Source organism: Cetorhinus maximus, chromosome 18, assembly GCF_964194155.1.
Source record: "Cetorhinus maximus chromosome 18, sCetMax3.hap1.1, whole genome shotgun sequence".
Taxonomy (NCBI): domain Eukaryota; kingdom Metazoa; phylum Chordata; class Chondrichthyes; order Lamniformes; family Cetorhinidae; genus Cetorhinus; species Cetorhinus maximus.
Window position 1 is genome coordinate 78,279,281 of NC_135896.1, and position 26,631 is coordinate 78,305,911.

General features: G+C 44.9%; 1 long non-coding RNA gene across 2 annotated transcripts; it reads right to left on the minus strand.

Annotated features, from left to right (window-relative positions):
* Positions 1 to 271: 271 nt before the first annotated feature.
* On the minus strand, positions 272 to 25,093 carry LOC144693499 (uncharacterized). Of its 2 annotated transcripts, none has more exons than XR_013579551.1 (4): positions 24,984 to 25,093; positions 10,999 to 11,112; positions 7,791 to 7,865; positions 272 to 480 (listed from the first exon to the last, which is right to left on the minus strand). It is a non-coding gene; the product is annotated as an uncharacterized LOC144693499 (long non-coding RNA). The 2 variants fall into 2 exon arrangements; XR_013579552.1 differs by lacking the exon at positions 24,984 to 25,093 and adding an exon at positions 24,846 to 24,906.
* Between the last annotated feature and the right edge of the window lie 1,538 nt (positions 25,094 to 26,631).

A 26,631-nucleotide genomic window follows, 5' to 3' on the forward strand; every position in this document is an offset into this window, starting at 1 on the left:
TACTTGGCCCTGTTTTGCTGATTTGTAATGTCCAGTGCCCATCCGAAGTCATTTCACTCAGTCCTCTGAGAATCCCCAAACTGACTTCCAGTACCAAGACTCACTCCAATGATTCCTTCACCCAGCTACATCAGGATGAATCTTCCAGTGTCCTTAAATCTCCACAGGTACCATCTCTGACCAGAGAATCAGCTCCCCCCAGCATCCGCCTAACGGGACCACTGCTGTTCAAAGCAGCTGCTGTTTCCCTGTCCCCATCTCAGGACTTTCTCTCTCTCACTCTGTCTGAGTCAGTGAGTCTGCACACAGCCAAGCCAGCCATTCCTTTCTTTGTGTCCAGGTGTGAAAGCTGGCTTTTGAGTTTCAATGGTACTTGTCCTGGGTCTCCTGTCCTCAACATAACCAGGTCACAAAGGCTTATTGTCAGATTAGCTGAATTAGTCGGAGATCACAGGTCCCTCTCCACAACTCCATTTTACCCTGAATTAGAAGACACAGTTTAAAACATAACCATCTTTTAAACCCCATACTTGTAACAATGCATTATTTGTACTTAAGGGCAGAATGAGAATGAGTGGCAAAAACTGATTGTAACATTCTGCTTTCCATTATATTTTCCTTGATTTACCTTAGATTCCCCCAGCTCCATTGAGATCATTATGGTCATTTGGTAGTATAGAACTTGAGTATTGATGAAAAAAGAGACATGTCTAAGCTTTTCATCTTGCACTCATCAGGACACTTCATAAGAATACCAATATAAGTTGTTTTCCCCTTATATTGGTATTCTTGTGAAAAGTCCTGATGAGTGCAAGATGAAAAGCTTAGACATGTTTCTTTTCTGACCAACACTGAAACCATTATGTTCAGAAGGCAACTTGCATGCATGACTCTGCCAAGGCTGCTCTGACCTATCCACACAGAGATGCCTGAGGAGTCTTTTAAAAACTTCCCCACCCCAGCAATCATTATTTACTTCCTTTTCCCACATTGTACATGTGATGTCTGCGCTTTATAAATTGCTAGAGTACAGAGTGTGTTTTTCTTTCAGGAGATTGTACTCTGTCAGCACTTTCCCGATGAGAAGATTGATTTTACTGGAAAGTGAGTGCTTGAACTGGGGTCTGGCACTGGAATTGTGGAGATTTTGGCAGTGCTTCTGGGTAAGTTAATTCATAGAATCATAAAATGGTTACAGCACAAAAGGAGGCCATTTGGCCTTTCCTGTTTGTGCTGGCACTCTAAAAGAACAATTCACCTATTGCCATGCCCCTGTTTTTCCCCCATAGCCCTGCAATTTTTGTCTTTTCTGATAATGATCCAATTCCTTTTTGAACACCACAATTGACCCTGCCTTCACCATGCTCTCAGACAGTCCCTTTAATATCGTAATCACTTGCCATGTAAAAAGGTTTTCTCTCATGTCTCTCATTGCTTCTTTTGCCAATCGGTTTAAACCTGTGCCTTCTGGTTCTGGATCCTTTCATCAATGTGAACAGTTTCTCTCTATCTACTTTATCCAGACCCCTTGTGATTTTGAATACCTCTATCAAATCTTCTCTCAACCTTCTCTTTTCAGAGGAGAAGGGTCCCCCCTTCTCTAGTCTTTCTACATAACTGAAGCTCCTGATCCCTGAAACCATTCTCATGAATCTTTTCTGCACCCTCCCTCATGCCTTCACATGCTTCCTATAGCATGGTGCCCAGAACTAGAACCAGTTGAGGCTAAACCAGTGTTTCCTACAGATTTAGCATAACTCTATTGATTTTGTAATTTATGTCCCTATTAATAATGCCCAGGAGTGCATATGCTTTATTATCTGCTATCGGAACATGTCCTGCCACCTTCAATGATTTCTGCACATATACACCTAGGTTCCTCTGCTCTTGCACTCTCTTTAGAATTGTACCATTTAATTTATGTTATCTCTCTGCGTTGTTCATAGCAAATGAATCACTTCATGCTTCTTTGCATCAAATTTAATCTGCCACTTGTTTGTCCATTCCACCAACCTGTCTATTTCCTTTCAAAGTTCTACGCTATCCTCCTCATGGTTCCAAGTTTCATATCATCCGCAAGTTTTGAAATTGTGCTCTATGTTACAAGTCTACATCATTAATATATATTACAAATAGGTCCTACTGATCTCTGGGGAACTCCACTATAAACCTTCGCCCAGTCTGAAAATCAACCATTCACCACTACCCTTCATTTGCTGTCACTCAGCCAATTTCGTATCCATATTGCTACTGTCCATTTTATTCCTTGAGCTCTAACTTTGTTCACAGGTCTGTTGTATGGCACTCAATGAAATGTCTTTTGGAAATCCATGTACAGCACATCAACAGCATTACCTTCATCAACCCTCTTTGCTACCTCATCAAGAAATTCAAGTAAGTTACTTAAACATGATTTGCCCTTAACAAATCAATGCTGGTTTTCCTTAATTAACCCCCATTTGCCCGAGCCACTATTAATTTTGTCCTGAATTATCATTTTTAAAAGCTCTCCCACCAACAACGTTAAACTGTACTTGCTGTGCTTATCTCTACATCCTTTTTTGAGCAAGGATGTAACATTGGCAATTCTCCAGTCCTCTAGAATCACCTCTGATTCTATGGAAGATTGAAAAATTATGACCAGTGCCTCTGCAATTTCCACTTTTCCTTTCTTCAGTATGCCTGGATGCAATTCATCTGGTCCTGATGCCTTATCAAATGTAAGTACGGACAGCCTATCCAATACATCCTCCTTATTGATTTTAAACCCTTCAAGTGTCTGAACTACCTGCTTTTCCATCGTGATTTGGGCAGCATTTTCTTCCTTGGTAAATACAGATGAAGGAATTAATTTAATACCTCAGCCATGACCCCTGCCTCCATGCATGAACCCACGTTTTGGTCCCTAATTGCACCCCCCTCCTCCTCTTACCACAACTTTACTATTCAAATGCCAATGGAAGACTTTTGGATGCCCTTTTATGTTAGCTTCCAGTCTCTTCTCATGCTCTCTCTTAGCTTCTGTTATTTGCATTTTCAATTCACCTCTGAACTTTCTATATTCAGCCTGGTTCTCAATTGTGTTGTCCAGCTGACAACAGTCATTAGCACACCTTTTCTGCTTCATCCTAAACTCTATCTCTTTCATTATCAAGAGAGCTCTGGATTTGTTTGCTCCACTTTCCACCTCTTGGAAATATACCTTACCAATACTTGAACCATCTCTATTTTAAAGACAGCCCATTGCTCAATTGCAGTTTTGCCTTCTAACCTTTGCTAATAAATTATTTGGAACAGATCCATTCTTGCCCCATTGATGTTGACTTTCCCTCAGTTAATTATTCTTACTCTGGATTGTTTCTTATCCTTTTCCATTGCCAACCTAAACCTTATGAAACAGTGATTACTGCCCCCTAAATGTTTCCCTATTTACACTTGCTCCACTTGGCCCACTTCATTCCCAAGAACCAGGTCCAGCAATGCCTCCTTTCTCATTGGACTGGAAATATATTTCTGTAGAAAATTCTTCTGAACACACTCTAGGAACTCTTTCTCCTCTCTTCCTCCAGAGGTGGGTAGGTCGGCGAGGTTGGTTAGTGAGGAGCTAAGGGGTGAGGCGAATAGGCAGGTGAGTTCGGTGATGTGGATGCATGTATAGAGTATAATCGGTGGTAAGTGGGTAGTGGGTGAGGTGAGTAGTTGGGGAGGTGGGTGAGTGGGTAGTTGGATGAGGTAGTTAGGTGGAGAGTTAGGCGATAAGGTGGATAGGTGGGTGAGATGTAGAGGTGGGGAAAAGGTAGGTGGGTAGTTGGAGACATAGATGGGTGAGATGGGTAAGTGGGTAGTTGTGTACATGGGTAAGATGGGTAGATAGCTGGGGGAGGTGAGTAGCTGGGGAGGGGGTAGGTAGTGAGTTCGGTGAGGTTTATAGGATAGGTGGATAAATGGATGGGTAAGTTTAGGTGGGCGAAGAGGCTGTGGTGGGTGAGGTGAGTATGTGGGGAGGTGGGTGTAGAGGGTGAGGTGCATTGGTGGACAGATTGTGTAGGTAGGTAGGGAGGTATATGGGTGAGCTGGGTAGGTAAGGAGATGGGTGAGGTGGGTAAGGTGGATAGATGGGTGAGGTACATGAGATGGGTAGGAGGGTGAAGTAAATAAGGAGGTAGGTGGTGAGGTGGGTGCATGAGTGAGTTGGTAGGTTGGCAGGCTGAGTAGGTGGGTAGGTAGGTGAGTGAGCTGGGTAGGTGGATGAGGTGTGTAGATAGGGAGGCAGGTAGGTTGGTGAGATGGGTAGGTGGGTGGGAGGAGGAGGTGGGTATTGGTGAGATGGGTGAGTGGGTGAGGTTGGTAGGTGGGAAGGTGGGTGTGGTGGGTAGGTAGGTAGGAAGTGAGGTAGGTAGTAAGGTTGGTAGGTAGGTAGGAAGTGAGGTGGGTGAGGTGGGTAGGATAGGTGGGTAAGTGGGTGGGTAGGTTTAAGTGGGTGAGGTGGGTGTGATGGGTGAGGTGCAGGAGCTGGGTAGGTGGGAGGTAGTTGGTGAGGTGGGTAGGTGGATGGATGTGTGAGGTACATGAGGTGGTAGGTGGGTAGGAAGCTGAAGTAAGTAAGGAGGTAGGCAGTGAGATGGGTGCATGAGTGAGGTGGGTAGGTAGGTAGGTTGTGTAGGTGGGTGACGTGGGTGGGATCGGTGGGTGGATGAGGTGGGTAGCTAGGGAGTTAGGTAGGTTGGTGAGATGGGTATGTAGATTGGTAGTGAATTGGGTGAATGGGTGGGGTGGGTAGGTGGGTAGGTGGGAAAGTGGGTGGGGTGGGTAGGTGGGTATGTGGGTGAGGTGCATGAAGTTGGTAGGTGGAGAAGTAGGGGAAAGGTGGGTGAGGTGGATATGTGGGTGAGGTGGTTAGGTGGGTAGAATCGTGGTGAGTGAGTGGGCGAGGTTGGCATTTGGGCAACATGGGTATGCGGGTGAGGTTGGTAGGTGGGAAGGTGTGTGTGGTGGGTAGGTAGGAAGTGAGGTGGGTAGGTTGGTAGGAAGTGAGGTGTGTAGGTAGGTAGTGAGGTAGGTAGGTAGGTAGGTGGTCAGGTGGGTAGGATAGGTGGGTAAGAGCGTCGTTAGGTAAAAGTGGGCGAGATGGGTGTGTTGGGTGAGGTGCATGAGCTGGGTAGGTGGGAGGTAGGTCGTGAGGTGGTTAGGTGGATAGGTGGGTGAGGTAACAGGTGGTAGGTGGGTAGGAAGGTGAGTTAAGTTAAGGAGGTGGGTGGTAAGATGAGTGCATGACTGAGATGGGTAGGTGGGCAGGTTGGGTATGTGGGTCGGTAAGTAGGTGGGTGAAATGGATAGGTGGGTGAAGTTCGTAAATAGGGAGATGGGTATGTTAGTGAGGTGGGTAGGTAGATAGGTAGTGAGTTGGGTGAGTGGGTAGGGCGGGTAGGTGGGTAAGTGGGTAGGTGTGTATGTGGGTGAGGTGCATGAGGTGGGTATGATGGTTATGTGGGTGAGGCGGATAGGTGGGTGCTGTGGGTGAGGTGGGTAGGAAGGGATGTGCAGGTGAGTAGCTGATGAGGTGGGTGAGTAGGTGAGGTTGGTAGGTGGGTGTGTTAGATAGGTGGGGAAGTAGGGCATGAGGTGGGTGAGGTGCAACGGTCGGTAAGGTGGGTGCAGTGGTTAGGTGGGGAGGTGGATGATGTGGTAGGTGGGTTGGGTGGCTTGGTGGTTAGATGGGTGATGTGAGTGAGGTGGGGAGGTGGGTGAGGTGGATACATGGATAAATGGTGAGGTGGGTAGGTAGGTGAGTAGGTGGGTGGTAAGGTGGATGAGGTGGGTAGATAAGTGTGTGAGTAGCCGGGTCAGGGGTAGTCTGGATGTCAGGGGGCTCATAGCAGGGGATAGTTGAGTGGTCAGGGGGTAGTCGGTTTGCATTGGGGGGGCACTTGGATAGGTGGGGCCGTTCAATTTTGGTGGGGGATTGCCTGGTGGTTGGAGGGTAGTCGGGTCAGGTGGGAGCGTTTTCCAGTTGAGGGAGAAGGCCAGGTGGTCGGGGTACGGCCAAGGACGTGGTCAGATTAGGCCAGGAAGAGTAGTTGGATTGGGGAGTAGTCATGTGATCGCAGGGGTGGTCGGATTGGGTCATGGGGGTGGTCAGGTTGGGACCGTAGTCAGATCAGGGTGATCAGATGGTCGGAGGATCATCAGGTCAGGTCAGGGGTTAGTCGGGTGGTCAGGTGGTAGTCAGGTCAGGTCAGGGGTTAGTTGGGTAGTCAGGTGGTAGTTAGGTGGTCAGGTGGTAGTTGGGTCAGGTCAGGGTTAGTTGGATGTTTGGATGGTGGTCAGTGGGGGGCATAGTCAGGTTGTTGAGAGGTAGTCAGGTGGTTGCGGGTTGGTTGGGCAGTTGGGGTGGTAGTCGGGTGGTTAGGGGGATCAATCAGGTCAGGTAAAGGGTTCTGGTTGCATCGTGGAGGTAGTTAGGTGTTTGAGAGGGTAGTCGGGAGTGGTGGTCAGGGGGTATTGGGTGGGTGGGGCATAGTCAGATCAGGTCAGGTCAGGGGTAGCTGGGTGGATGGGGTGGTAGACGAGTGATAGAGGGTGGGTGGTTGAGCCGGGGGAAGTTAGGTGGATGTGGGGGTAGTTGGGTTGGGTTGGTGGGGGTAGTCGGGTTGGGTTGGTGGGGGTAGTCGGGAGAAAGTTGGCTAGTGAAGCCATGGATTGACAGGCGGGGAAGATGAGGGGGGCGTTGATTGTGACATTACCCAAGTGTTAGACCAGGTTTTAATCTGTCTAAAATTCCCTGAGTAACTGTCCCAATAAGTACCACAAAACTGTCCCAAGTCTCTGACACTAGCTCAGAGTTGGAGACATTCACGCAGGTCCCCATGGAGCAGCCAAACTGCCCGTCAGAATTTTAAACTTCCCGGGCAATTCCCATCCAGGTCCACACATCAGGACTTCCGCAGGGTCCTGGCGTGCATCTGAACTCCTACATCCGTTCTCTGATGATCTGGTGACTGGAAGATTTGGCCCCTTAATATGTCAGATGCTTTTTGTTTCAATCAAATTTGTCTGCGCATTTCTGGTAGTTGTATTGAATTGTTTTGTTATGTGCTCTGCATTTACCATTGGGATATACATGTTGAAAGTCTGTTTGAGAATTGCCTTAAACAGAACCTATATGTCTTGGGTGTTCAATTCCTTAACTGGTAGTTGATCCAGTAAATTTAGGCCGGAGATTTAACCATGTTTTAAAAAGTTAGCCCTCTTGTAATCTGATACCAGCAGTCAATTGTTTTCAGCTGTAACTTGGCTAATAAGATTAAGGCTAATTATATTATGATCTGAGCTGGCCACGTGGTTTCCCACAAGCAGGGCAGGAGTGGAAAGAGGGGAGACAGTGGAGTGTGATCAGGGGGCTGTTCAAAGTATGATGTGGAAAACAGGATCTGGACAATGTGGTGTGGACAATAGGTTGAGGACAGTGAATTATGGTATGCAGACAGTGAAGGGTGAGAGTATGTTGTTGGGTGGAGTTCATGGGTTGTGGATGATGGACAGTGAAGATGTGGCGTGTCAGTGCACTGTTGGGTAAAGTTAATGAATTATGCATGGTGGCAAGTGAACAGTGCTGACGAAATATGTGGGTTGATGGCATTTTGTCACTATTAATTAATTATCTGATTAATTATCTCTACAGCCTAGCTAACAGCAATCTCCACAAAGCACTTCTTCCCTGATATGTTCATTTGGCAATGATGTTGGAAATGTATTGCTGAGTTGAGAAATTCCTAGAGAGAATCCATCACCTCAAATTGAGCTTAATTTATTCACCCTCCTGGTGTTCTTGCTTCTTCTCTTCCACACACCCTAATCAGATTGACCTAGAAAGTCAAAAGTGAGGATTTAATGTTAGGGGATTGAATCCCGGAGCATAAAATGGATAGAACATTCAATGAAGCAGGCAAATATAAATATCTGAAAGATTTTTTAAAAATCAAAAGGAACACATCTTATGATCAATGAAATAGTATTGTCATTCCAAACCAAGACACATTTGCAATGTCACATTAGGTGGCTGCAAAGGCTGTTCTGTCAACAACTTCTGCTGGCTCCAGTTCTGTGCCTGGAATTCCCACTATTTGCACTGATCGGCAACAAGCAATTCCCAGCTCAACTACTGATACATGTGCATTCCACAGGTCCACTAGGATCAGCAAATATTTGTATGGTGTAAGGTAACAACATTGACTCATGGATTACTAATCAACAACAAAGACTTACTTTAATATAGCTCCTTTAATGTAGGGAAACATCCCAAGGTTCATCACATGTAATCAGTGAGAACCTGACACTGAGCCATATAATGAGATACTAGGAGGAACGACTAAATGCTTAATCAAAGAAATAGATATGAAGGTGGAGAGGGGGTGATATGGAATCATACAGACATACGGTTGAGTTTACAGGCATCTGCACGTGGATAAACAAAGAAGTGGAGTCATAAATTAAGGCTCCATGCCGTCGGCGGCATACCTGCTGCTGGTCCAACCCTGCCGCCTCTACCATGATTTTATGGGTGACAGAAGTGTTGGGTAGGTCACCCACCCGTGGCCCAATTGAGGGCCTTAAGTGGACAATTAATGTCCAATTGAGGGCCTCATTCTGCCACCACTCCAATATAATAGACAGCGGAAGAGGCCTGTGACCAATGTGTAACTCGCCAGGTTCAAAAATGCTGATATCACCTGATATTTTAGCTCACTATGACCCACACTAGCCACTACCATTGCTGAGGATACACCTTCTACAGGACTGGGGGCTGTACTCTTTCAGATACAGATGAATGGAAATTGCAGACCATTTTAATATGCATCCTATTCACTGATATATACTGAACAAAGATATGGAGTGACAGAGAAAGAAGCATTAACTGTTATATGGGCTTGCAAAAAGCTCACAGATTATGTTCTTATCTCCACTTCAAGATAGTGACAAACCACAAACCCTTAGTGACTCTTAAATTCTAAGGAGTTAGCAACCATGACTCCATGAGTAAAAAGATTCAGACTGAGGATGATGAGGTTTGATGCAAAGACAGAGTATGTTCCTGAAAAGCAGTAGAATACAACAGATGCTTTGTCTCATACCCAGTGGCAAGGCCCAAACGATGTGATGTAGTCCTTGTTGAAGAAGTAGAAATCTTTGCATTGACAACAATCACAACTCTACCAGCAACAGCTCAGCAACTGAATAAAATCGGAGATGCACAGATATCTGATGAAGAATGTGCTCAGGTCACAGAGTATTGTAAAGGCTAGCATGACACACAATCCCATTCTCAGGCAGTACTATGATTAGGGAGGACACCTCAGTGTAGATGATTACTTACTCATTGATGATAAGAGAGTGGTCATTCCGGGAGTTTTGAGACTCGGCATATGATTGCACTAAGGACATTTGGGCATCACAAAATGTTGAGCCAGAGCAAGACATTCCTTTTGGTGGCCAGGTTGTTCAAAGTTGCTAGAAGAGATTATCAAGTTGTATCACTTGTGTTATTCATCATCAGGAGACAACAAACTGTTGATGCTATCTTCCTTCCTATCATGACCAGGGAAACGTCTTGGGGTGGATCTCTCCAAAATCAGGGTAAGATGTTCTTAATATAGTAGACTACTACTCCAGGTGCATTGAAGTCAAGCAGCTGCAGATTCACACTTCTGAAGCAGTAATTACGTCGTTGAAGGAGATGTTTGCAACACATGTAATCCCAGACCTTGTAATCTCAGATAATGTACTGCAGTTTGCCAATTAATACGTAAAGAGTTCATGACCTCAGGTGGATTTGTCCATACTACCAGCTCACCAAGATCCTGTCAAGCTAAAGGCGAAGCTGAAAGAGGACTGCATACAGTGAAAGCATTGCTGAAGAAGAATGATGACATCCGCCTTGCACTTCCGAGCTATCTTTCAACTCCTCTCCAAAACGGTCTAGACCCATGTGAACTTCTTATGGGAAGAAGACCGAAAACTCAACTCCTAATTTCCCGCACATACTCATGGCATAGGTACAAGCTGATGACTTGGACAAAGTGAGAGAGAAGAGGACAGATATCATTCCAGTCAGATGCCACCCTCAGAATCAAGGATGATGGCTGTTGGGCTTGGTGAGACTTTAGATGATTGAGGAGCCCAATTCTGGATACACATGTTCTTCTGCAATGGGGGCATGTTGTTGTGCAGGGGATGGAAATCACAGCCCTGGGTTGGCTTCCTTCACCAGATGTAAAACTATGACAAACGTCACAAAACACACAACCTGCCACACATACCACCAGGAGAGCCAGTTTGGATTCGGCACCAAGCTCACTATGGAGAAGTGTCTGAATAGACACCACATCAATGGTCCTATCTCATCCCAAACAAAGCAAGGTACAGTGAGAAGCAACAAATGTGCACTGAATTCCATACAGAAGTAGCCTCCTACCCCATTGAAGTAGTCGCCTACTCAATCTAACTGCCTAGAAATACTGCATTCACCCACCAATCCAGATGATAACCTGACTGGTGAACTTGAGTCATACCAATTCCCCTTTTTTTTTCATTTATTTTTTCATTGGGATGTGGGTATCTCTGGCAAGGCCAGCATTTGCTGCCCATCACTGATTGACCATGAACTGAGTGGCTTGCTAGGCTATTTCTGAGGGCAGTTAAGAATCAACCACATTACTGTGGGTTTGGAGTCAGGTATAGGCCAGACCGGGTAAGGATAGAAGATTTTCTTCCCTAAAGGACATTAGGGAACCCTTTGAGTTTTTATGACAATTGATGATAGTTTCATAGTCACCATTACAGAGACTAGCTTTATATTCCGGATTTATTAATTACATTTAAATTCCACCAGCTGCCGTGCTGGCATTTGAACCTGTATCCCAAGAGCTTGGGCCTCTGGATAACTAGTCCAGTGATATTATCACTACACCATCTCCTGCCCAGCCATGTCTGAGAGATCACCTGCAGGACTCAAACCCCCAATTCCCTCCAGAGGAGAAGAGGACCCATTCTGGTAGACTTGTGGAGCTGCCACAGGGGTTGTCCATGTAAGATGAATGGAGGAAAGAAGTGAACCTAAGAGGGAGAAACAAGATTAAGAACTTCAACATGCCAGAGTTAAAGTTGTGGTTTGTTTGATCTTCACAACATTTTTTAAAAATGTATTCATTCATGGGATGTGGATGTCACTGGCTAGGCCAGCATTTGTTGCCCTCCCTAATTGCCCATGAGAAGGTGGTGGTGAGCTCCCTTCTTGAACCACTGCAGTCCATGTGGTGTAGGTACACCCAAAGTGCTGTTTGGAAGGGAGTTCCAGGATTTTGACATAAAAATGGGAAGCAGAGACTTGGGGGGAGATGTAGTGTAATGCGTTAATTCTAACTTTAATATGCTAATCATATACTGCATACATGATTGAGCAAGTGATGCGACATCACATGATTTACGCTCTCTTGTGCAGCCTCACATAAGATGTAGCCAGCACAGTAAGATGTGTTTCAATAAAACCCCTATTTATATACCTCCTCAGGCTCAGTAAATATTCTGTATTAGTGAAATGATACCAAGACTATTATAGTCTGTACCTGAAGCATCTCGTCCTTGAAGAATACCAATTGTTCTGTTACAGTTTCTCCAGTCACTCTTTGGTTGCATTTTACCTCAGCTAGATCCTTTCTCATGCCATTAAGATTAGCCCTTTCCCAATTTAGACATTCTACTTTAGATTGTTTTTGCTCTTTTGCATTTGCAATCTAAACCTCATGGCCAGGATTTTTCCCTCAGCGGTTTGGGGGCGGGGCCCGGTCGCTGAGGGGAAAATGATGCGGGATGACATCGGGAGGAATCCCCGACATCATCCCGATTCATTTAAATTTTTAGGAATGTGGGTGGACAGCGAAATCAACTGTCCGCCTGCCGACCTGTCAATGGCTAATTGAGGCCATTGACAGGCTATTTAAAGTAATTAAAGACCTGCCTGGCCAACCTTAAGGCTGGTGGGCAGGCCAGGAGCCCCAGCGGGCTCCAGGTTATTGATGAAACTTCATCCACTGGCGGGATGAAGTTTCATGTCCATTTTGTGAAAAATTAATAAAGTTTATGTGTCCTTTATTAACATGTCCCATCTTGTGTGACATTGTCACATGATGGGGGCATGTTAATAATTTTTCAATGTTTCTATTTTTAACATTTTTTCAACTTTCAGTATTCTCCCTGAGACAGGACTTTGCCTCAGGGAGAAGTGCGCTCTTTCGCACGCATGCGCGAAACAGCGCACTTTGACAGTTGGAGATACCCTCCCCCCCCCGCACAGGAAGCGCATAGCGCTTCCTGTTGGGGATGCCGCTGAGTGGGCCTTAATTGGCCCGCCCACTTAAAATGGCGGCGGGCCCCGTTTCAGTGGCGGGGGTTGGCTGGCTGCCCGCCACCAATCCGGTGGGGCCCGCACGCCATCCGAGGGCAAGATTCTGCCCTATAATTTAGTCATGCTTATCTAAGTGTTCTCCCACAGGCGCTTGGTCCACTCAACCCACTAATTTCTCAGCACCAAATCCAGCAATGCCTCATAGAGTTATAGAGTCATGGAGTTATACAGCACAGAAAGAAGCCCTTCAGCCCATCGTGTCTTTGCCAGCCATCAAGCACCTATCTATTCTAATCCCATTTTCCAGCACTTGGCCCATAGCCCTGTATGCTATGGTGTTTCAAGTGCTCGTCTAAATACTTCTTAAATGTTGTGAGGGTTCCTGCCTCTACCAGCTCCACAGGTAGTGTGTTCCAGATTCCAACCACCCTCTGGATGAAAAATGTTTCCTCAAATCCCCTCTAAACCTCCCGCCCCTTGCCTAAATCCATGCCCCTTGGTTATTGACACCTCTGCTAACGGGAAAAAGTTTCTTCCTATCTATCCTATCCATGCCCCTCATAATTTTGTATACCTCTATCAGTTCCCCCCTCAGCCTTCTCTGCTCTAAGGAAAACAACCTTAGCCTATCCAGTCTCTCTTCATAGCTGAAACGCTCCAACCCAGGCCACATTCTGGTGAATCTCCTCTGCACCCTCTCCAGTGCAATCACAACCTTTCTATAGTGTGGTGACCAGAACTGCACACACTATTCCAGCTGTCTTGTTGGTCTGAAACCATACCAAGTTTTCCTGAAATCTTTTTCAGAAATTCATTCCCTTTTTAGCTTTTATCTTATCCGCATCGATATTTGGGTATTTGATGTTCCCCAATATCACAACTCTATATATCTTGCACTTCTCTGTGATTTCCCTGCAGCTTTGTTCTTCTCTCTCTCTCTCTTATTATTTGGAGGCCTGCAGGATACCACCAGAAGCATGATCATATCTTCTTTTGCTTCTCAATTCTAACCAAATGGATTTTGTCCTGGCCCCCTCAAGGACATCTCTTCTTTCCAACCCTACAATATCCTTCCTATTCAGAACCGCTGCACCAATTCCCTTTTTTCCTTCCCCATCTTTTCTGAACACGTTATACCCTTGAGTATGAAGCATCCAGTACTCATCATATTTAAGCCACGCTTCAGTTATTCACATCATATTTCCAGATAGTTATTTGTGCTTGTAGGTCACCCACCTTTTGTGCATTTACATACATCCACTGTAATCTTGTCTTTCCATTCTTTGTGGTCCTTCTTTGTCTACTCCGATCTAACATGGAACCCCTCATGTCTGTAGTACTGTGCATACTCTCAATTTATACACCTCATTTCCCTTTTCTACTTTTAAATGCTGGCACTCATCCCCTGTCAATTTAGTTTAAACCCTCCCAACCACATTGGTGAACCTCCCCTCAAGGACATTGGTCCCAGTCCTTTTGAGATGCAACCCCACCCATTTGAATTGATCCTTCTGGCCCAGAAATGCACTCAATGCCTCAAGAAGATGACACCCTCCCTCTAGCACCATGTCTCAAGCCACACATTGAGCCTCCCTATCTTCTTATTTCTACTCCTGCTAGTACATTGCAGTGGGAATAATCCAGAGATTACTACCATCGATTTTCAACTTTTTAATCTTCCTCCCTGCGAAAGCCTGACCTTAGGACCTCAATGCCCTCTCTTTGTCGCTGACACCAACGTGTACCACAACCTCTGGTTCACTCTCTGCCCTCTGCAGAATATTCTGCACCCTCTCCTTGATGCCCTTTATCATGGCACCAGGGAGGAAACATACCATGCAGGACTTATAATGATGCTTACAGAAATGCTTGCTTGTTCCCTGACTATGGAATATACGACAGCAACTGCAATTGGTTCCATGTTCTAGACTACAGTCCTTCAAGGTGTCATCACTCCCAGTAGTCTCCAGTGCTGAGTACCTGTTTGAGAGCAGCAAATGTCCCAAAGACTCCTGGACTTCCTGCCTCTTTTCACTCTTCCAAATGGCCATCCATCTACTATCCTGAACTCTTACTGCCTGTGGATGGCCACCTCCTGGAACATATGATCCAGGAAGCACTCATCCACCCTCATGCTCCACAGTGACTTCAGCAGCCTCTCAATGCAGAAATGCTGAGCTCAAACTGAAGCAGCCTCCTACACACATGGTCCCACAAGACATATGAAGTGTCCTGAAGTTCCCACATGCCGCAGGAATTGCAAACAAAATGTACGAATTAGGAACAGGATTAGGCCATTCAGCCCTCAAGCCTGCTCTGCCATTCAATAAGATCATGGCTGATCTGATTGTGGCCTCAACTCCACATTCCGCCTACCCTGAAAACTTTTGACTCCCTTGTTTGTCAAAAATCTATCTACCTCTGCCTTAAAAATGTTCATTGACCCTGCCTCCAGTGCTCTCAGGAGAAGAGAGTTCCAAAGATTCAAGACCCTCTGAGAGGAAAACAAATATTTCTCAACTGCATCATAAATAGGAGAAAAAAGTATTTCAGAAACTAGGGATTAGATGGTTGAATGCCACCAATGTTTGAATGAAGGACATGAGGTTAGTCAGGAGGCAGAGTCTGAAGCATGTATAGTTCTGGGAGCTGTGTAGAACTTGAATTTGGAAATATAGGGAGAGGTAGAACATGGAGAGATTTGAACTCTAGGATGAGAAAGTTTAACATGAAACATTTGTGGATCGGAAGCCCAATGTAGGTTAGTGAACACAAATCATTTATGGGAAGGACATGATGCAGGTTAGGGTTCTGGATGCAGAATTTTGGATGCAATCACGCCTCTGGAGGATTGAAAATGGGAATCCGGCCAGGAGATTGTTGGATTATTGGGCCTGGAGGTGCTGCAGCATGGATGAAAGTTTGGGTGACTCATACTCTGCAGTTGGGGATACTTCAGAGGAAGATATTATGATGGGTTTTCTTAAAGGCTGCGGAGAAGTTGAAAAGGATGATGAGTGATAGTGCACCATGGCAACACAGTTACATATGTGTAACTTGTACCTTTGATAATGGCTGTCTCAGGAATGTGGCATAGCTGGATATCTGATTGGAACAATATGAAGATACATTTCTGAAAAATGACAGTGGATTGTGGAAGTGAAAACAACAAATGACGTGGAGCAGGAGGCGAGCTTGGAGATGAGGTGGTAGCTTTCATGGACTGAGGGGCCAATTGTGATGCTTTCAGGAGAAAGTTGATGGCAGCTGAATTGCAAAGAAGGGTTACAGTATTTAAAGAGAGGAAACTGTTTACAATATGAGCTCCCATGGGGGCTTGGAAGGGAAGTTGGGTATTTACCATTTTAGTGGAAATAGAATTGACAATAGAAGGGGATATTTACAGGGAGCGAGTGTGAGAGAAACAGCGTGGTCATTTACAGGGAGCGAGTGTGAGAGAAACAGCGGGGTCATTTACAGCAAGAGAGTGTGAGAGAAAAAGCATGGTCATTTACAGTGAGAGAGTGAGAGAAAAGCAGCGTGGTCGTTTATAGGGAGCGATTGCGAGAGGAGCAGGGCCTTTAACAGTGAGAGAGTGTGAGCGAAACAGCGTGGTCATTTACAATGAGAGAGTGAGAGAGAAGCAGCGTGGTCGTTTACAGGGAGCGATTGTGAGAGGAGCAGGGCCTTTAACAGTGAGAGAGTGAGAGAAGAGTGTGAGACATTCAAGTGCATGAGAGGGAAAAGAGAATGGAAAGCAGCTGATTGGTGACTAGGATTGGTGAGTATTTCTAATCTTTAAAGTAAAAGTAAGGTCTTTAGTTTGTGTTGAGATCTCTAGTCTTTTTTTTCTCTTTTCCTTAAAGATAGCTGGTTAAGTATAAGATCACAGAATCACAGAATCACACAGTTCAGAAGAGGGCCTTCGGCCCATCGAGTTTGCACCGACACGTGAGAAACACCTGACCTACCTACCTAATCCCATTTACCAGCACTTGGCCCATAGCCTTGAATGTTATGACATGCCAAATGCTCATCCAGCTACTTTTTAAAGGATGTGAGGCAACTCGCCTCCACCACCCTCCCAGGCAGCGCATTCCAAACCGTCACCACCCTCTGGGTAAAAAAGTTTTTCCTCACATTCCCCCCTAACCCTCTTGCCCCTCACCTTGAAGTTATGTCCCCTTGTGACTGACCCTTCAACTAAGGGGAACAGCTGCTCCCTATCCACCCTGTCCATGCCCCTCATAATCTTGCACACCTCGATCAGGTTGCCCCTCAGTCTTCTCTGCTCCAACGAAAACAACCCAAATCTATCCAACCTGTCTTCATAACTTAAATGTTTCATCCCAGGCAACATCCTGGTGAATCTCCTCTGCACCCCCTCCAGTGCACTCACATCCTTCCTATAATGTGGCGACCAGAACTGTACACAGTACTCCAGCTGTGGCCTCACCAAGGTTCTATACAACTCCAACATGACCTCTCCACTTTTGTAATCTTTGCCTCGATTGATAAAGGCAAGTGTCCCAAATGCTTTTTTCACCACCCCACTAACATGCCCCTCTGCCTTCAGAGATCTATGGACACACACGCCAAGGTCCCTTGTTCCTCAGAACTTCCTAGTGTCATGCCGTACATTGAATACCTCCTTGTCAAATTACTCCTAACAAAGTGTATCACCTCACACTTTTCAGGGTTAAATTCCATCTGCCACTTAACTGTTCATTTGACTGTCCCATCTATATCTTCCTGTAGCCCAAGACACTCAACCTCACTGTTAACCACCTGGCCAATCTTTGTGTCATCCGCAAACTTACTAATCCTACCCCCACATAGTCATCTATTTCGTTTATATAAATGACAAATAATAGGGGACCCAGCACAGATCCCTGTGGTACGCCACTGGACACTGGCTTCCAGTCACTAAAGCATCCTTCTGTCATACCCTCTGTCTCCTTCCACTAAGCCAATTTTGAATCCACCTTATCAAATTAGCCTGTATCCCATGTACATTTGCCTTCTTTATAAGTCTCCCATATGGGACCTTGTCAAAGGCTTTGCTGAAATCCATATAAACTACATCAACTGCACTACCCTCATCAACACACCTGGTCACCTCCTCAAAAAATTCAATCAAATTTGTTAGGCATGACCTCCCTCTGACAAAGCCATACTGACTATCCCTGATCAAACGTTGCCTCTCTAAGTAGAGATAGATTCTCTCCTTCAGAATTTTCTCCAATAGTTTCCCTACCACTGATGTGAGACTCACTGGCCTGTTATTCCCTGGCTTATCTCTACAACCCTTCTTAAATAGTGCAACCACATTAGCTGTTCTCTTGTCCTCTGGCACCTACCCCGTGGCCAGAGAGGAATTAATAATTTGGGTTAGAGCCCCTGTGATCTCCTTCCTTGCCTCCCTCAGCAGTCTGGGACACAAATCATCCAGACCTGCAGATTTGTCCACTTTTAAGATGGCCAACACTTCCAATACCTTGTCACTCCCTATATCAATTTGCTTAAGAACCTCACAGTCTCTCTCCCCGAGTTCAATACCTTCATGCTCATTCTCCTGGGTGAATTCCCATCAATACTGGTGTGTATAAAAAAATAATTATAAAAAAGTGTGAAGAGTGGGGATACTCGAGTAAGTAATTAATAAATTGAATAAAATATGATAGTGATGACAGGATGGGTGGTGTGTTGCTGCTGCAGCATGTGGCACTGCTGGACATCAAGGTGATCCAGGGTGAACACATCTGTACCAAGTGTTTGAAGCTCGAGGAACCTGGGATCCAAGTTAAGGAGCTGGCGTCCAAGCTGCAGACATTGTGCCACAGAAAACTACCTGGGCACTTTGCTCCAGGAGGCAGTCACGCCTCTCAGACCAGGTAATTCAAATTTGGTCTGTGATCAGGGACAGGAGGGTGTGACTGCAGGTGAAGCAGGTGTGGGGACCCAGGGGTAGGCATTCGAGGAGCCTCGGCCCCTGCAACTGTCCAACAGTTACAAGGTTCTTGCAAACCGTGTGGATGAGAGAGGGGACTGAAGGGAGGATGAGCAAACTGACCACAGCACTGTGGTACAGGGAGCCATTCAAGTGGGGGGAGGAAATGGGAGTGTAGTAGTGGTAGGGGACAGTATAATTAGGAGGATAGATACTGTTCTCTGCAGCCATGAGCGTGAGTCCAAACTGCTGTGTTGCCTGCCTGGTGCCAGGGTTAAGGACATCTCAGGGCTCAAGATGAAGTTGGAGTGGGAGGGGAGGGATCCAGTTGTCATTGTCAATGTTGGTACCAACAACAATGATAGAACTAGAAAGGAGGTTCTGCTGAAAGAATTTGAACAGTTAGAAGTTAAATTTAAAAGCAGAACCTCCAAGGTAATAATCTCGGGATTGCTCCCTGAGCCACGGGCAAACTGGCATAGGGTAAATAAAGTCAAGGAGTTAACTGCGTGGCTCAGAGATTAGTGTGGGAGGAATGGGTCTCAGTTCATGGGGCACTGGCACCAGTGCTGGGGTAGAAGGGAGCTGTCCCGGTGAACGGGCTTCACTTGAATCGTGCTGGGACCAGTGCCCTGGCGAACCGGAAAACTAGGGCTGTAGAGAGGATAGTACATTAATAATGGGTGACTTTAATCTTCATGTAGTTTGGGGAAATCAAATTGGCAGAGGTAGACATGAGCAAGAATTCATAGAGTATATTCGAGACAGTTTCCTACAACTGTTGTAAACTAAATGGGGGGGGAGGGTCGGTTCTGGAAAGGGGATACATAGGCTTACAAAGCAAAAGGATATGGCAGCCTTGCAGAGAAGCTATTTAGGTAATGATACCCAGAGTGTGACAAGAAGGGACAGAGTGTACAAACATAAAAAAAAGGAGTAAATAGGGTCAAAAGGAGAAAAAATGGTAAAATGGCAAAATTAATGGTCCTTTACTTAAATCCATGTAGTATTCGGAACAAAATAAATGACTTAATGGCACAAATAGAAGTTAATGGGTACGATCTTATAGCCATTACAGAGGCATGGTTACAAGGAGATTAAAGCTGGGAAATAAATATTCAGGGGTATGTAACTTTTTGAAAGGACAGGCAGGAAGGAAAGGATGGTGGGGTAGCTTTGTTAGTACGAGATGGAATACACATGATAGCAAGAAAGGATCTTGGATCGGAAGATCTAGAATCCATATGGGTGGAGGTAAGAAATAACAAGGGGAAGAAAAAACTGGTGGTAGTAGTCTATCGGCCCCCTGAGAGTAGCTATACAGTAGGACAGAGAATGAATCAGGAGATAATGAGGGCATGTAAAAAAGGCAGTGCATTAATCATGGGTGACTTCAATCTTCATGTAGATTGGGAAAATCAAATTGGCAGAGGTAGACATGAACAAGAATTCATAGGCCAAAATTTTTCCGTCGGCAAGTTGGGGGTGGGGCCTGGTTGCTGACGCAAAAATGACGTGGGATGACGTCGGGGTGAACCCCCAATGTCATCCCGCCCCATTTAACTATTCAGGAAGGTGGGCACCATTGAGGCCATTGACAGGATAATTAAGACAATTAAAGGCTGGCGGGCAGGCCAGGAGCCCCAGCGGGCTTCTGAAAAAACATGAAACCTCATCCACTGGCGGGATGAGGTTTCATGTCTGTTTTAAAAAACTTTAATAAAGTTTTAGTCATATTTATTAACATGTCCCATCTCGTGTGACATTGTCACATGAGGGGGACATGTTAATAATTTTTTTATTTTTCTATTTTTTAAGTTTATCAAACTGTCAGCGCTCTCCTTGAGACAGCACTTAGTCTCAGGGAGCAGTGCGCTCTTCTGCATGCATGTGTGAAAGAGCGCACTTTGACAGTTAGGGAATTCCCCACCCCACCCCCCACCCCCCCCGGCACAGGAAGCGCATAGCGCTTCCCGTCGGGTGGCCCGCCCACTCAAAATGGCGGCGGGGCCCGTTTTGGCGGCGGGCCAAATTCTGGGCTAAATTCTGCCCATAGAGTATATTCAGGACAGTTTCCTACAACAATATGTTGTGAATCTAATCAGGGATCAGGCTATTGGATTTGGTAATGTGTAATGAGGCAGGTTTAATAAATGATCTCAGGGTAAAGGATCTGGTAATGTGTAATGAGGCAGGTTTAATAAATGATCTCAGGGTAAAGGATCCCCTAGGAAACAGTGACCATAGTATGGCAGAATTTAGCATTCAGATTGAGAGTGAGAAACTTTGGTCAGAAACAACTGTGCTAAACTTAAATAAGGGTAATTACAATGCTATGAGGGCGGAGTTGGCTGGAATGGACTGGGAAAGCAGTTTACCAAAATAGGCCGTTGATGAACAATGGCAGACCTTATGAAAATAGACTCACAAGAAAGATTTATCCCAGTGAGGAAGAAGGATTCAAGGAAGGGGATAAACCAACCATGGTTATCCAAGGAAGTTAAGGACAGTAACAACTTGAAAGAAAAAACATACAGGGCAGAATTTTGCCATCGGCGAGCAGGGGGCGGGTCCCACTCACAGACACGTAAAATGATGCGGAATGACATCGGGTGGAACCCCCGACGTCATCCCGCCCCATTTAAATTTTCAGGAAAGCGGGCCCACAGCAAAATCAGCTGCGGGCTGCCGACCTGTCAATGGCCAATTGAGGCCATTGACAGGATCATTTAAACAATTAAATGACCTGCCCGTTCAACCGTAAGGTTGGCGGGCAGGCCAGGAGTCATGGCGGCAAATAGAAAAAACATAAAACCTCATCCACCGGCGGGATGAGGCTTCATGCAGGGTTTTAAAAAGTTTAATAAGGTTATAGTGTAAATTATGAACATGTCACGTGAGCGGGACATGTTAGGGAATTTCTTTTTTCTATTTTTAATCTTTTTCAAAGTGGAAGCGATCTCCCTGAGGCTGCACTTTGCCGCAGGCAGATGTGCGCTCTTTCGTGCGCATGCACGAAAGAACGCACTCTTGCTTTTGGGGAATCACCCCTGCCCGCACAGGAAGCGCACAGCACTTCCTACCGGACATCACGCTAGGCGGGCCTTAATTGGCCCACCCACGTGAAATGGCAGTGCGGCCCGCTTCTCCCGCTGGAGATTGGGTCAGGCCCACCTGTCCGACAGGCAGAAAATTCTGACCACTAATCTTTGCCACATTGTGAGAAGGCAGAGGATTGGGAAAGTTTTAAAACCAACAAAAGATGACCAAAAATATAATAAAAAGGGAGAAAGTGATCTTTGAGGGTAAACTAGCAAGTAATATAAAAACGGACAGTAAGAGCTTCTTTAAATATATAAAAAGGAAGAGAGAGGCCAAAGTGAACATAGGCCCCTTCGAGAATGAGGCTGGGGAAATAATAATGGGGAACCAGGAAATGGCAGAGGAGTTGAATAAATACTTTGTTTCAGTCCTCACGGTAGAAGGTACTAATGGCATTCCAAATATACTAAATAATCAAGGGACAAAAGGTGGGGGAGGGGGTGGGGTAGGAAATAAATACAATAATTATCACTAGGGAAGCTAATGGGGCTAAAGGTCGATAAGCCCCCTGGACCTGATGGATTGCATCCTCAGATATTAAAGGAAGTAGCTACAGAGATAGTGTATGCACTGGTAGTAATCTTCCAAGAATCCTTAGATTCTGGAAAAGTCCAGAGGATTGGAGAATGGCCAATGTAACACCCTTATTCAAAACGGAAGGGAGACAAAAAACAGGTAACAATAGGCCAGTTAGCTTAACATCTGTCATTGGGAAAATGTTGAAGTCTATTATAAAGGATGTAACAGCAGAGCATTTAGAAATACATAATCTAATCAAGCAGAGTCAGCATGGCTTCATGAAGGGGAAATCATGCCTAACAAATTTATTAGAATTTTTTGAGGATGTAACAAGCAGGATAGATAAATGGGAACCAATAGATGTAATATGTTTGGATTTCCAAAAGGTGTTTGATATGGTGCCACACAGAAGGCTACTTAATAAGATAAGAGCCCATGGTGTTGGGGGTAGTATATTAGCATGGATAGAGGATTGGCTAACTAATAGAAGACAGAGAGTTGGGATAAGGGGGGCATTTTTGGGATGGAAACTTGTAACTAGTGGAGTGCCACAGGGATCAGTGCTGGGGCCTCAATTATTTATAATATATATTAATGACTTAGATGATGGAAGTGAATGTACTAATGCCAAGTTTGTGGATGACACAAGATAGGTCGGAAGGCAAGTGGTGAGGATGATACAAGAAGTCTACAGAGGGATATGGACAGGTAGAGTGAGTGGGAAAAAATTTGGCAGATAGAATGTAACGTGGGAAAATGTGAGGTTATGCACTTTGGCAGGAAGAATGTTATTTAAATGGAACAAAACTGCAGAAGGCTGCACACAGAGGGACTTGGTAGTCCTCATGCATGAATCCCAAAAAGCTAACATATAGGTTCAACAGGTTATAGGGAAGGCAAATGGAATGTTGGCCTTTATTTCAAAAGGAATGGAGTATGAAAATAGGGAAGTCTTGGTAAAACTATACAAGGCACTAGTTAGACTCCACCTAGAATATTGTGAGCAATTTTGGTCCCCTTATCTAAGAAAAGATAAACTGGCATTGGATGCTGTCCAGAGAAGGAACATTAGGTTGATCCTGGGTATGGAGGGATTTTCTTATGAGTCGACGTTGAGTGGGTTGGGCCTGTACTCACTGGAGTTTAGAAGAATGAGAAGCAATCTTATTGAAACATATAAGATTCTCAGGGGGCTTGACAGGGTAGATGCTGAGAGGTTGTTTCCCCTTGTGGGAGAGTCAAAGGCTAGATGGCTTAACCTCAGAGTAAGGGGCACCCATTTAAAACAGAGATGAGGAGGAATTTCTTCTCTCAGAGGGTAGTCATGTGGAATTCTTCACTGCAGAGGGCTGTAGAAGCCGGGTCATTAAGTATATTCAAGGCTGAGTTAGACAGGTTTTTTAATCAGTAAGGGAATCAAGGGTTATGGGGACAAGGCAGGAAAGTGGAGTTGAGGATTATCAAGTCAGCCATGATCTCGTTGAATGGTGGAGCAGACTCGATGGGCCGAATGGCCTACTTCTGCTCCTACATCTTATGGTCTTATGAATCAAATGGGAAAATTAGATTCGATAGAGCATGAGGGGCAATCAAAGATAAACTATAGTGAAATGTGTGATCAAAGATAGGTAGCAAAGAATCTTGGGGAAATTTATAGTAGTCTGGCAAGACGCGTGAAGTGCAGCATAGGCAATTGAATGGATGTTCTCAATTTTTGTGACAAAAACCCACATGAGCTCGGTGCCTGTGGAAGTAAGGGTAAAGTGGGCAGGGGAGAAGGCTTTAAGGAGATTGTTGGCAGTGAGGCATGAAAGCTGGATGATCCTGGATTAGGAAACAATTTTGGCAGCAAGAGTATTGCATGTAGTTGTGGTCGGCCAATTACAGAAGGGTGGAATCTCACTAGAGAGGCACAGAGGAAATTTGTGAGAATGTTGGCAAGAATGGAGGATGTTAGCTTTGGGGAAAGATTGGAGAAGCTTTGGCTGTGTTCTTTGGAGCAGAGGGGCTGAGGGAGATTTAATTGAGGTGTATAGAGGAGAGGAGAGACCTATTTTCGTTAGCAGAGGTGATCTATCAGGGGCCATAGATTTATAAGAGTGAGAAAGATTAAAATTCAGTTGAAAAGCAATGTTTTTCGCCCAGATTGTGATGGGAGGTGGGAACTCACAGCCAGAAAGGTCAAAGGAGGCAGAAACTCTCATCGCATTTAAAAAAAAGACTTGAGAATCTACCTGAGTCGCCGTAACCTCCAGGGTTATGGAAAGTGGAATTAGGCCGGATAAATCATTTTTTTCGACCGGCACGAACTCGATGGGCCGAATGGCCTCCTTCAGTGTCGTAGTTTTTCTATGTTTTTTTCTGTTTCTATTTGACATGAATCTAACCGTTACGAATTCTTTGAACGAGGGCCGGCAGAACTGGGATCAAATATCTATCTGATAAATTGCCTAAATTTTATTTAAAAATTCTTTTGAGTTATCAACAGTCACAGATTGCAACTCTTTTGAGTACAATCACAGTTCTTGGTTTCCAGGAGTGGGACATGAACCCACAACCTTCTGATTCAAAGGCGAGGGTGCTATGGACTGAGCCACAGCTGACACCTCCTAAATTTTATTTAAAGCAGGCAATTAAACATACAGGTCAAATTACCCCACAAGATACTTCTGTTCGAATTAAACGGCGTGTTGTTTACTAGGAAGAAGTTAATCATTTTTACGATTTGTGACAAATCGCCCCTTTAAAGAACTTAGTTACCAGTACCTGAAATAATTCATTTGTGGCCCCTTAGGAACTTTAACACAATGCTCAATAAACGTCCAGGAAGAGCTATGAATTATGTCGCCTTGATTTCAAGAACAGAAAACTCACCTACGCTATGCCTGCTGTGCATCAAACGCTCGGATCTTTAAGTGAACCCGGGTAAACCCATTCATAAGAGGGCAAATAACCTACCCACTCACAAAAATAACAAATATCGCTCAAGATGATCGGTTCACGGTCACATACATGAGCGATAAGATGAATTATTAATGTTTTCCTTTTCAATTCCACTTGATACTTTGAATATATTCGCTTTGAGGCAGAAATCGCTTTGGAGTGCGCGTTGTCTCCTCGCGTGCGTTGTGATGCCTAATTTGGCCCTGAAGGATCCATAAATAAACTGTCTAAAAAAAACCTCAGTGCGAGCTTAGATGCCCATGTGAGAAAACTGCAGCACTGCAATAACGCTATCTATTTTCTGATTCTAAAGGGAATACGTACAGGACAAGACACTGTTTACTGTGTTACATAGAGTTCCTTTTTTTTCCAATCCGTCTCCTCATCTGTTTCGACATTACAATGACATTGAGGTCAGTTTAAAGTTTTAGCTGAATTCAATCTCATTCAACCGTGTGTGCTTGGCAGAGTTGGCTTTTGCAGTCTATATCTGATTTGTCGGATCATTGAGTGTATAACCTGGATATCCATTAATACAAGCCAAAGGGAGCTTGTTGCATGGAAGATGTATAAACTGCCATTGCAAATCAGTCCTCTTTGGAATATGGTGCCAATTTTATGTCTTCTTTCCCCTGTTGAAGATGTTTTGCAACGGCGGACGTGCTGTAATTTGGGGGCTACACTAATACGCTCAATATATGTTCCCTTTTGCTCAAATTCTAATCGTTAAACAAAATAAATTTCCACATCTAACGAAAAGAAACTAGGGCGGGATGGCCGATCCATTTGAGCTCCTGCCGAAGTACAATATTATCCCTGGTGTGTTCAGAAGGTGGGACGTGATCTTTGTCCCTAACGCAGAGGAAGGTCCCAAGAAATAACAAGGTAAAGATGGCCACCTGTTTGTGTGCAAGATTTAATCAGACATAGTCGAAGAGGAGATGGTGGCGTAGTGGTGATGTCACTGGAAGAGTAATCCAGAGGCCCAGGCTATGGGGACATAAGTTCACTTTAGTAATAGTGACCATGAAACCGTTGGCGGTTGTCGTAAAAAAAACCATCTGCGGAAGGCAATGTGCTGTCCTTACCTCCCTACATGTGACTCCAGACACATAGCAATGTGGTTGACTCTTAACTGCCCTCTGAAATGGCCTAGCAAGCCACTCAAACTAAGGCCTTGCCAGCGATGCCCACATCCCAATACGAAATCGTTTTGTGGAATAAAAAGTACGTCTCGACATCGTGCTCATTGCAGTCAATAAAAGCTGACATCAGAACGGCCAAAAGATCGATGTCAAGAAGATTGTAGACGGCTGTGGTTGTAATATAGAGTTTTGTTTTTAGATATTCAAGAGCCAGAGGCCAATTAAGAACTGAAGTGGGTCATGGAAGCATTCCTCAAGGCAGTTCAGGATGGATTCCTTGGGCAAGGCACAGGCTGTAAATGCTTACTTTGCATCAACCTCCAGTTCCATCCACTATGCTCGTTTTCTATTCAATGTGTTGATAACATTAAAGATGTCAATATCATAGAACAAGGGCTAGATCGAGTTGCTGCTCCAGATGGTGTTCACTCAGGCAGCTTAAAGAAATTGGATCTGTGCTAAGTGAGGCCCTTGTTTGTATATTTAATAGCTCGATGAAGTCTGGGATTATTCGGTTGAATGGAGGAAAGCTTATGTTTCACCAATATTCATAAAGAACTGGGGAATGATAT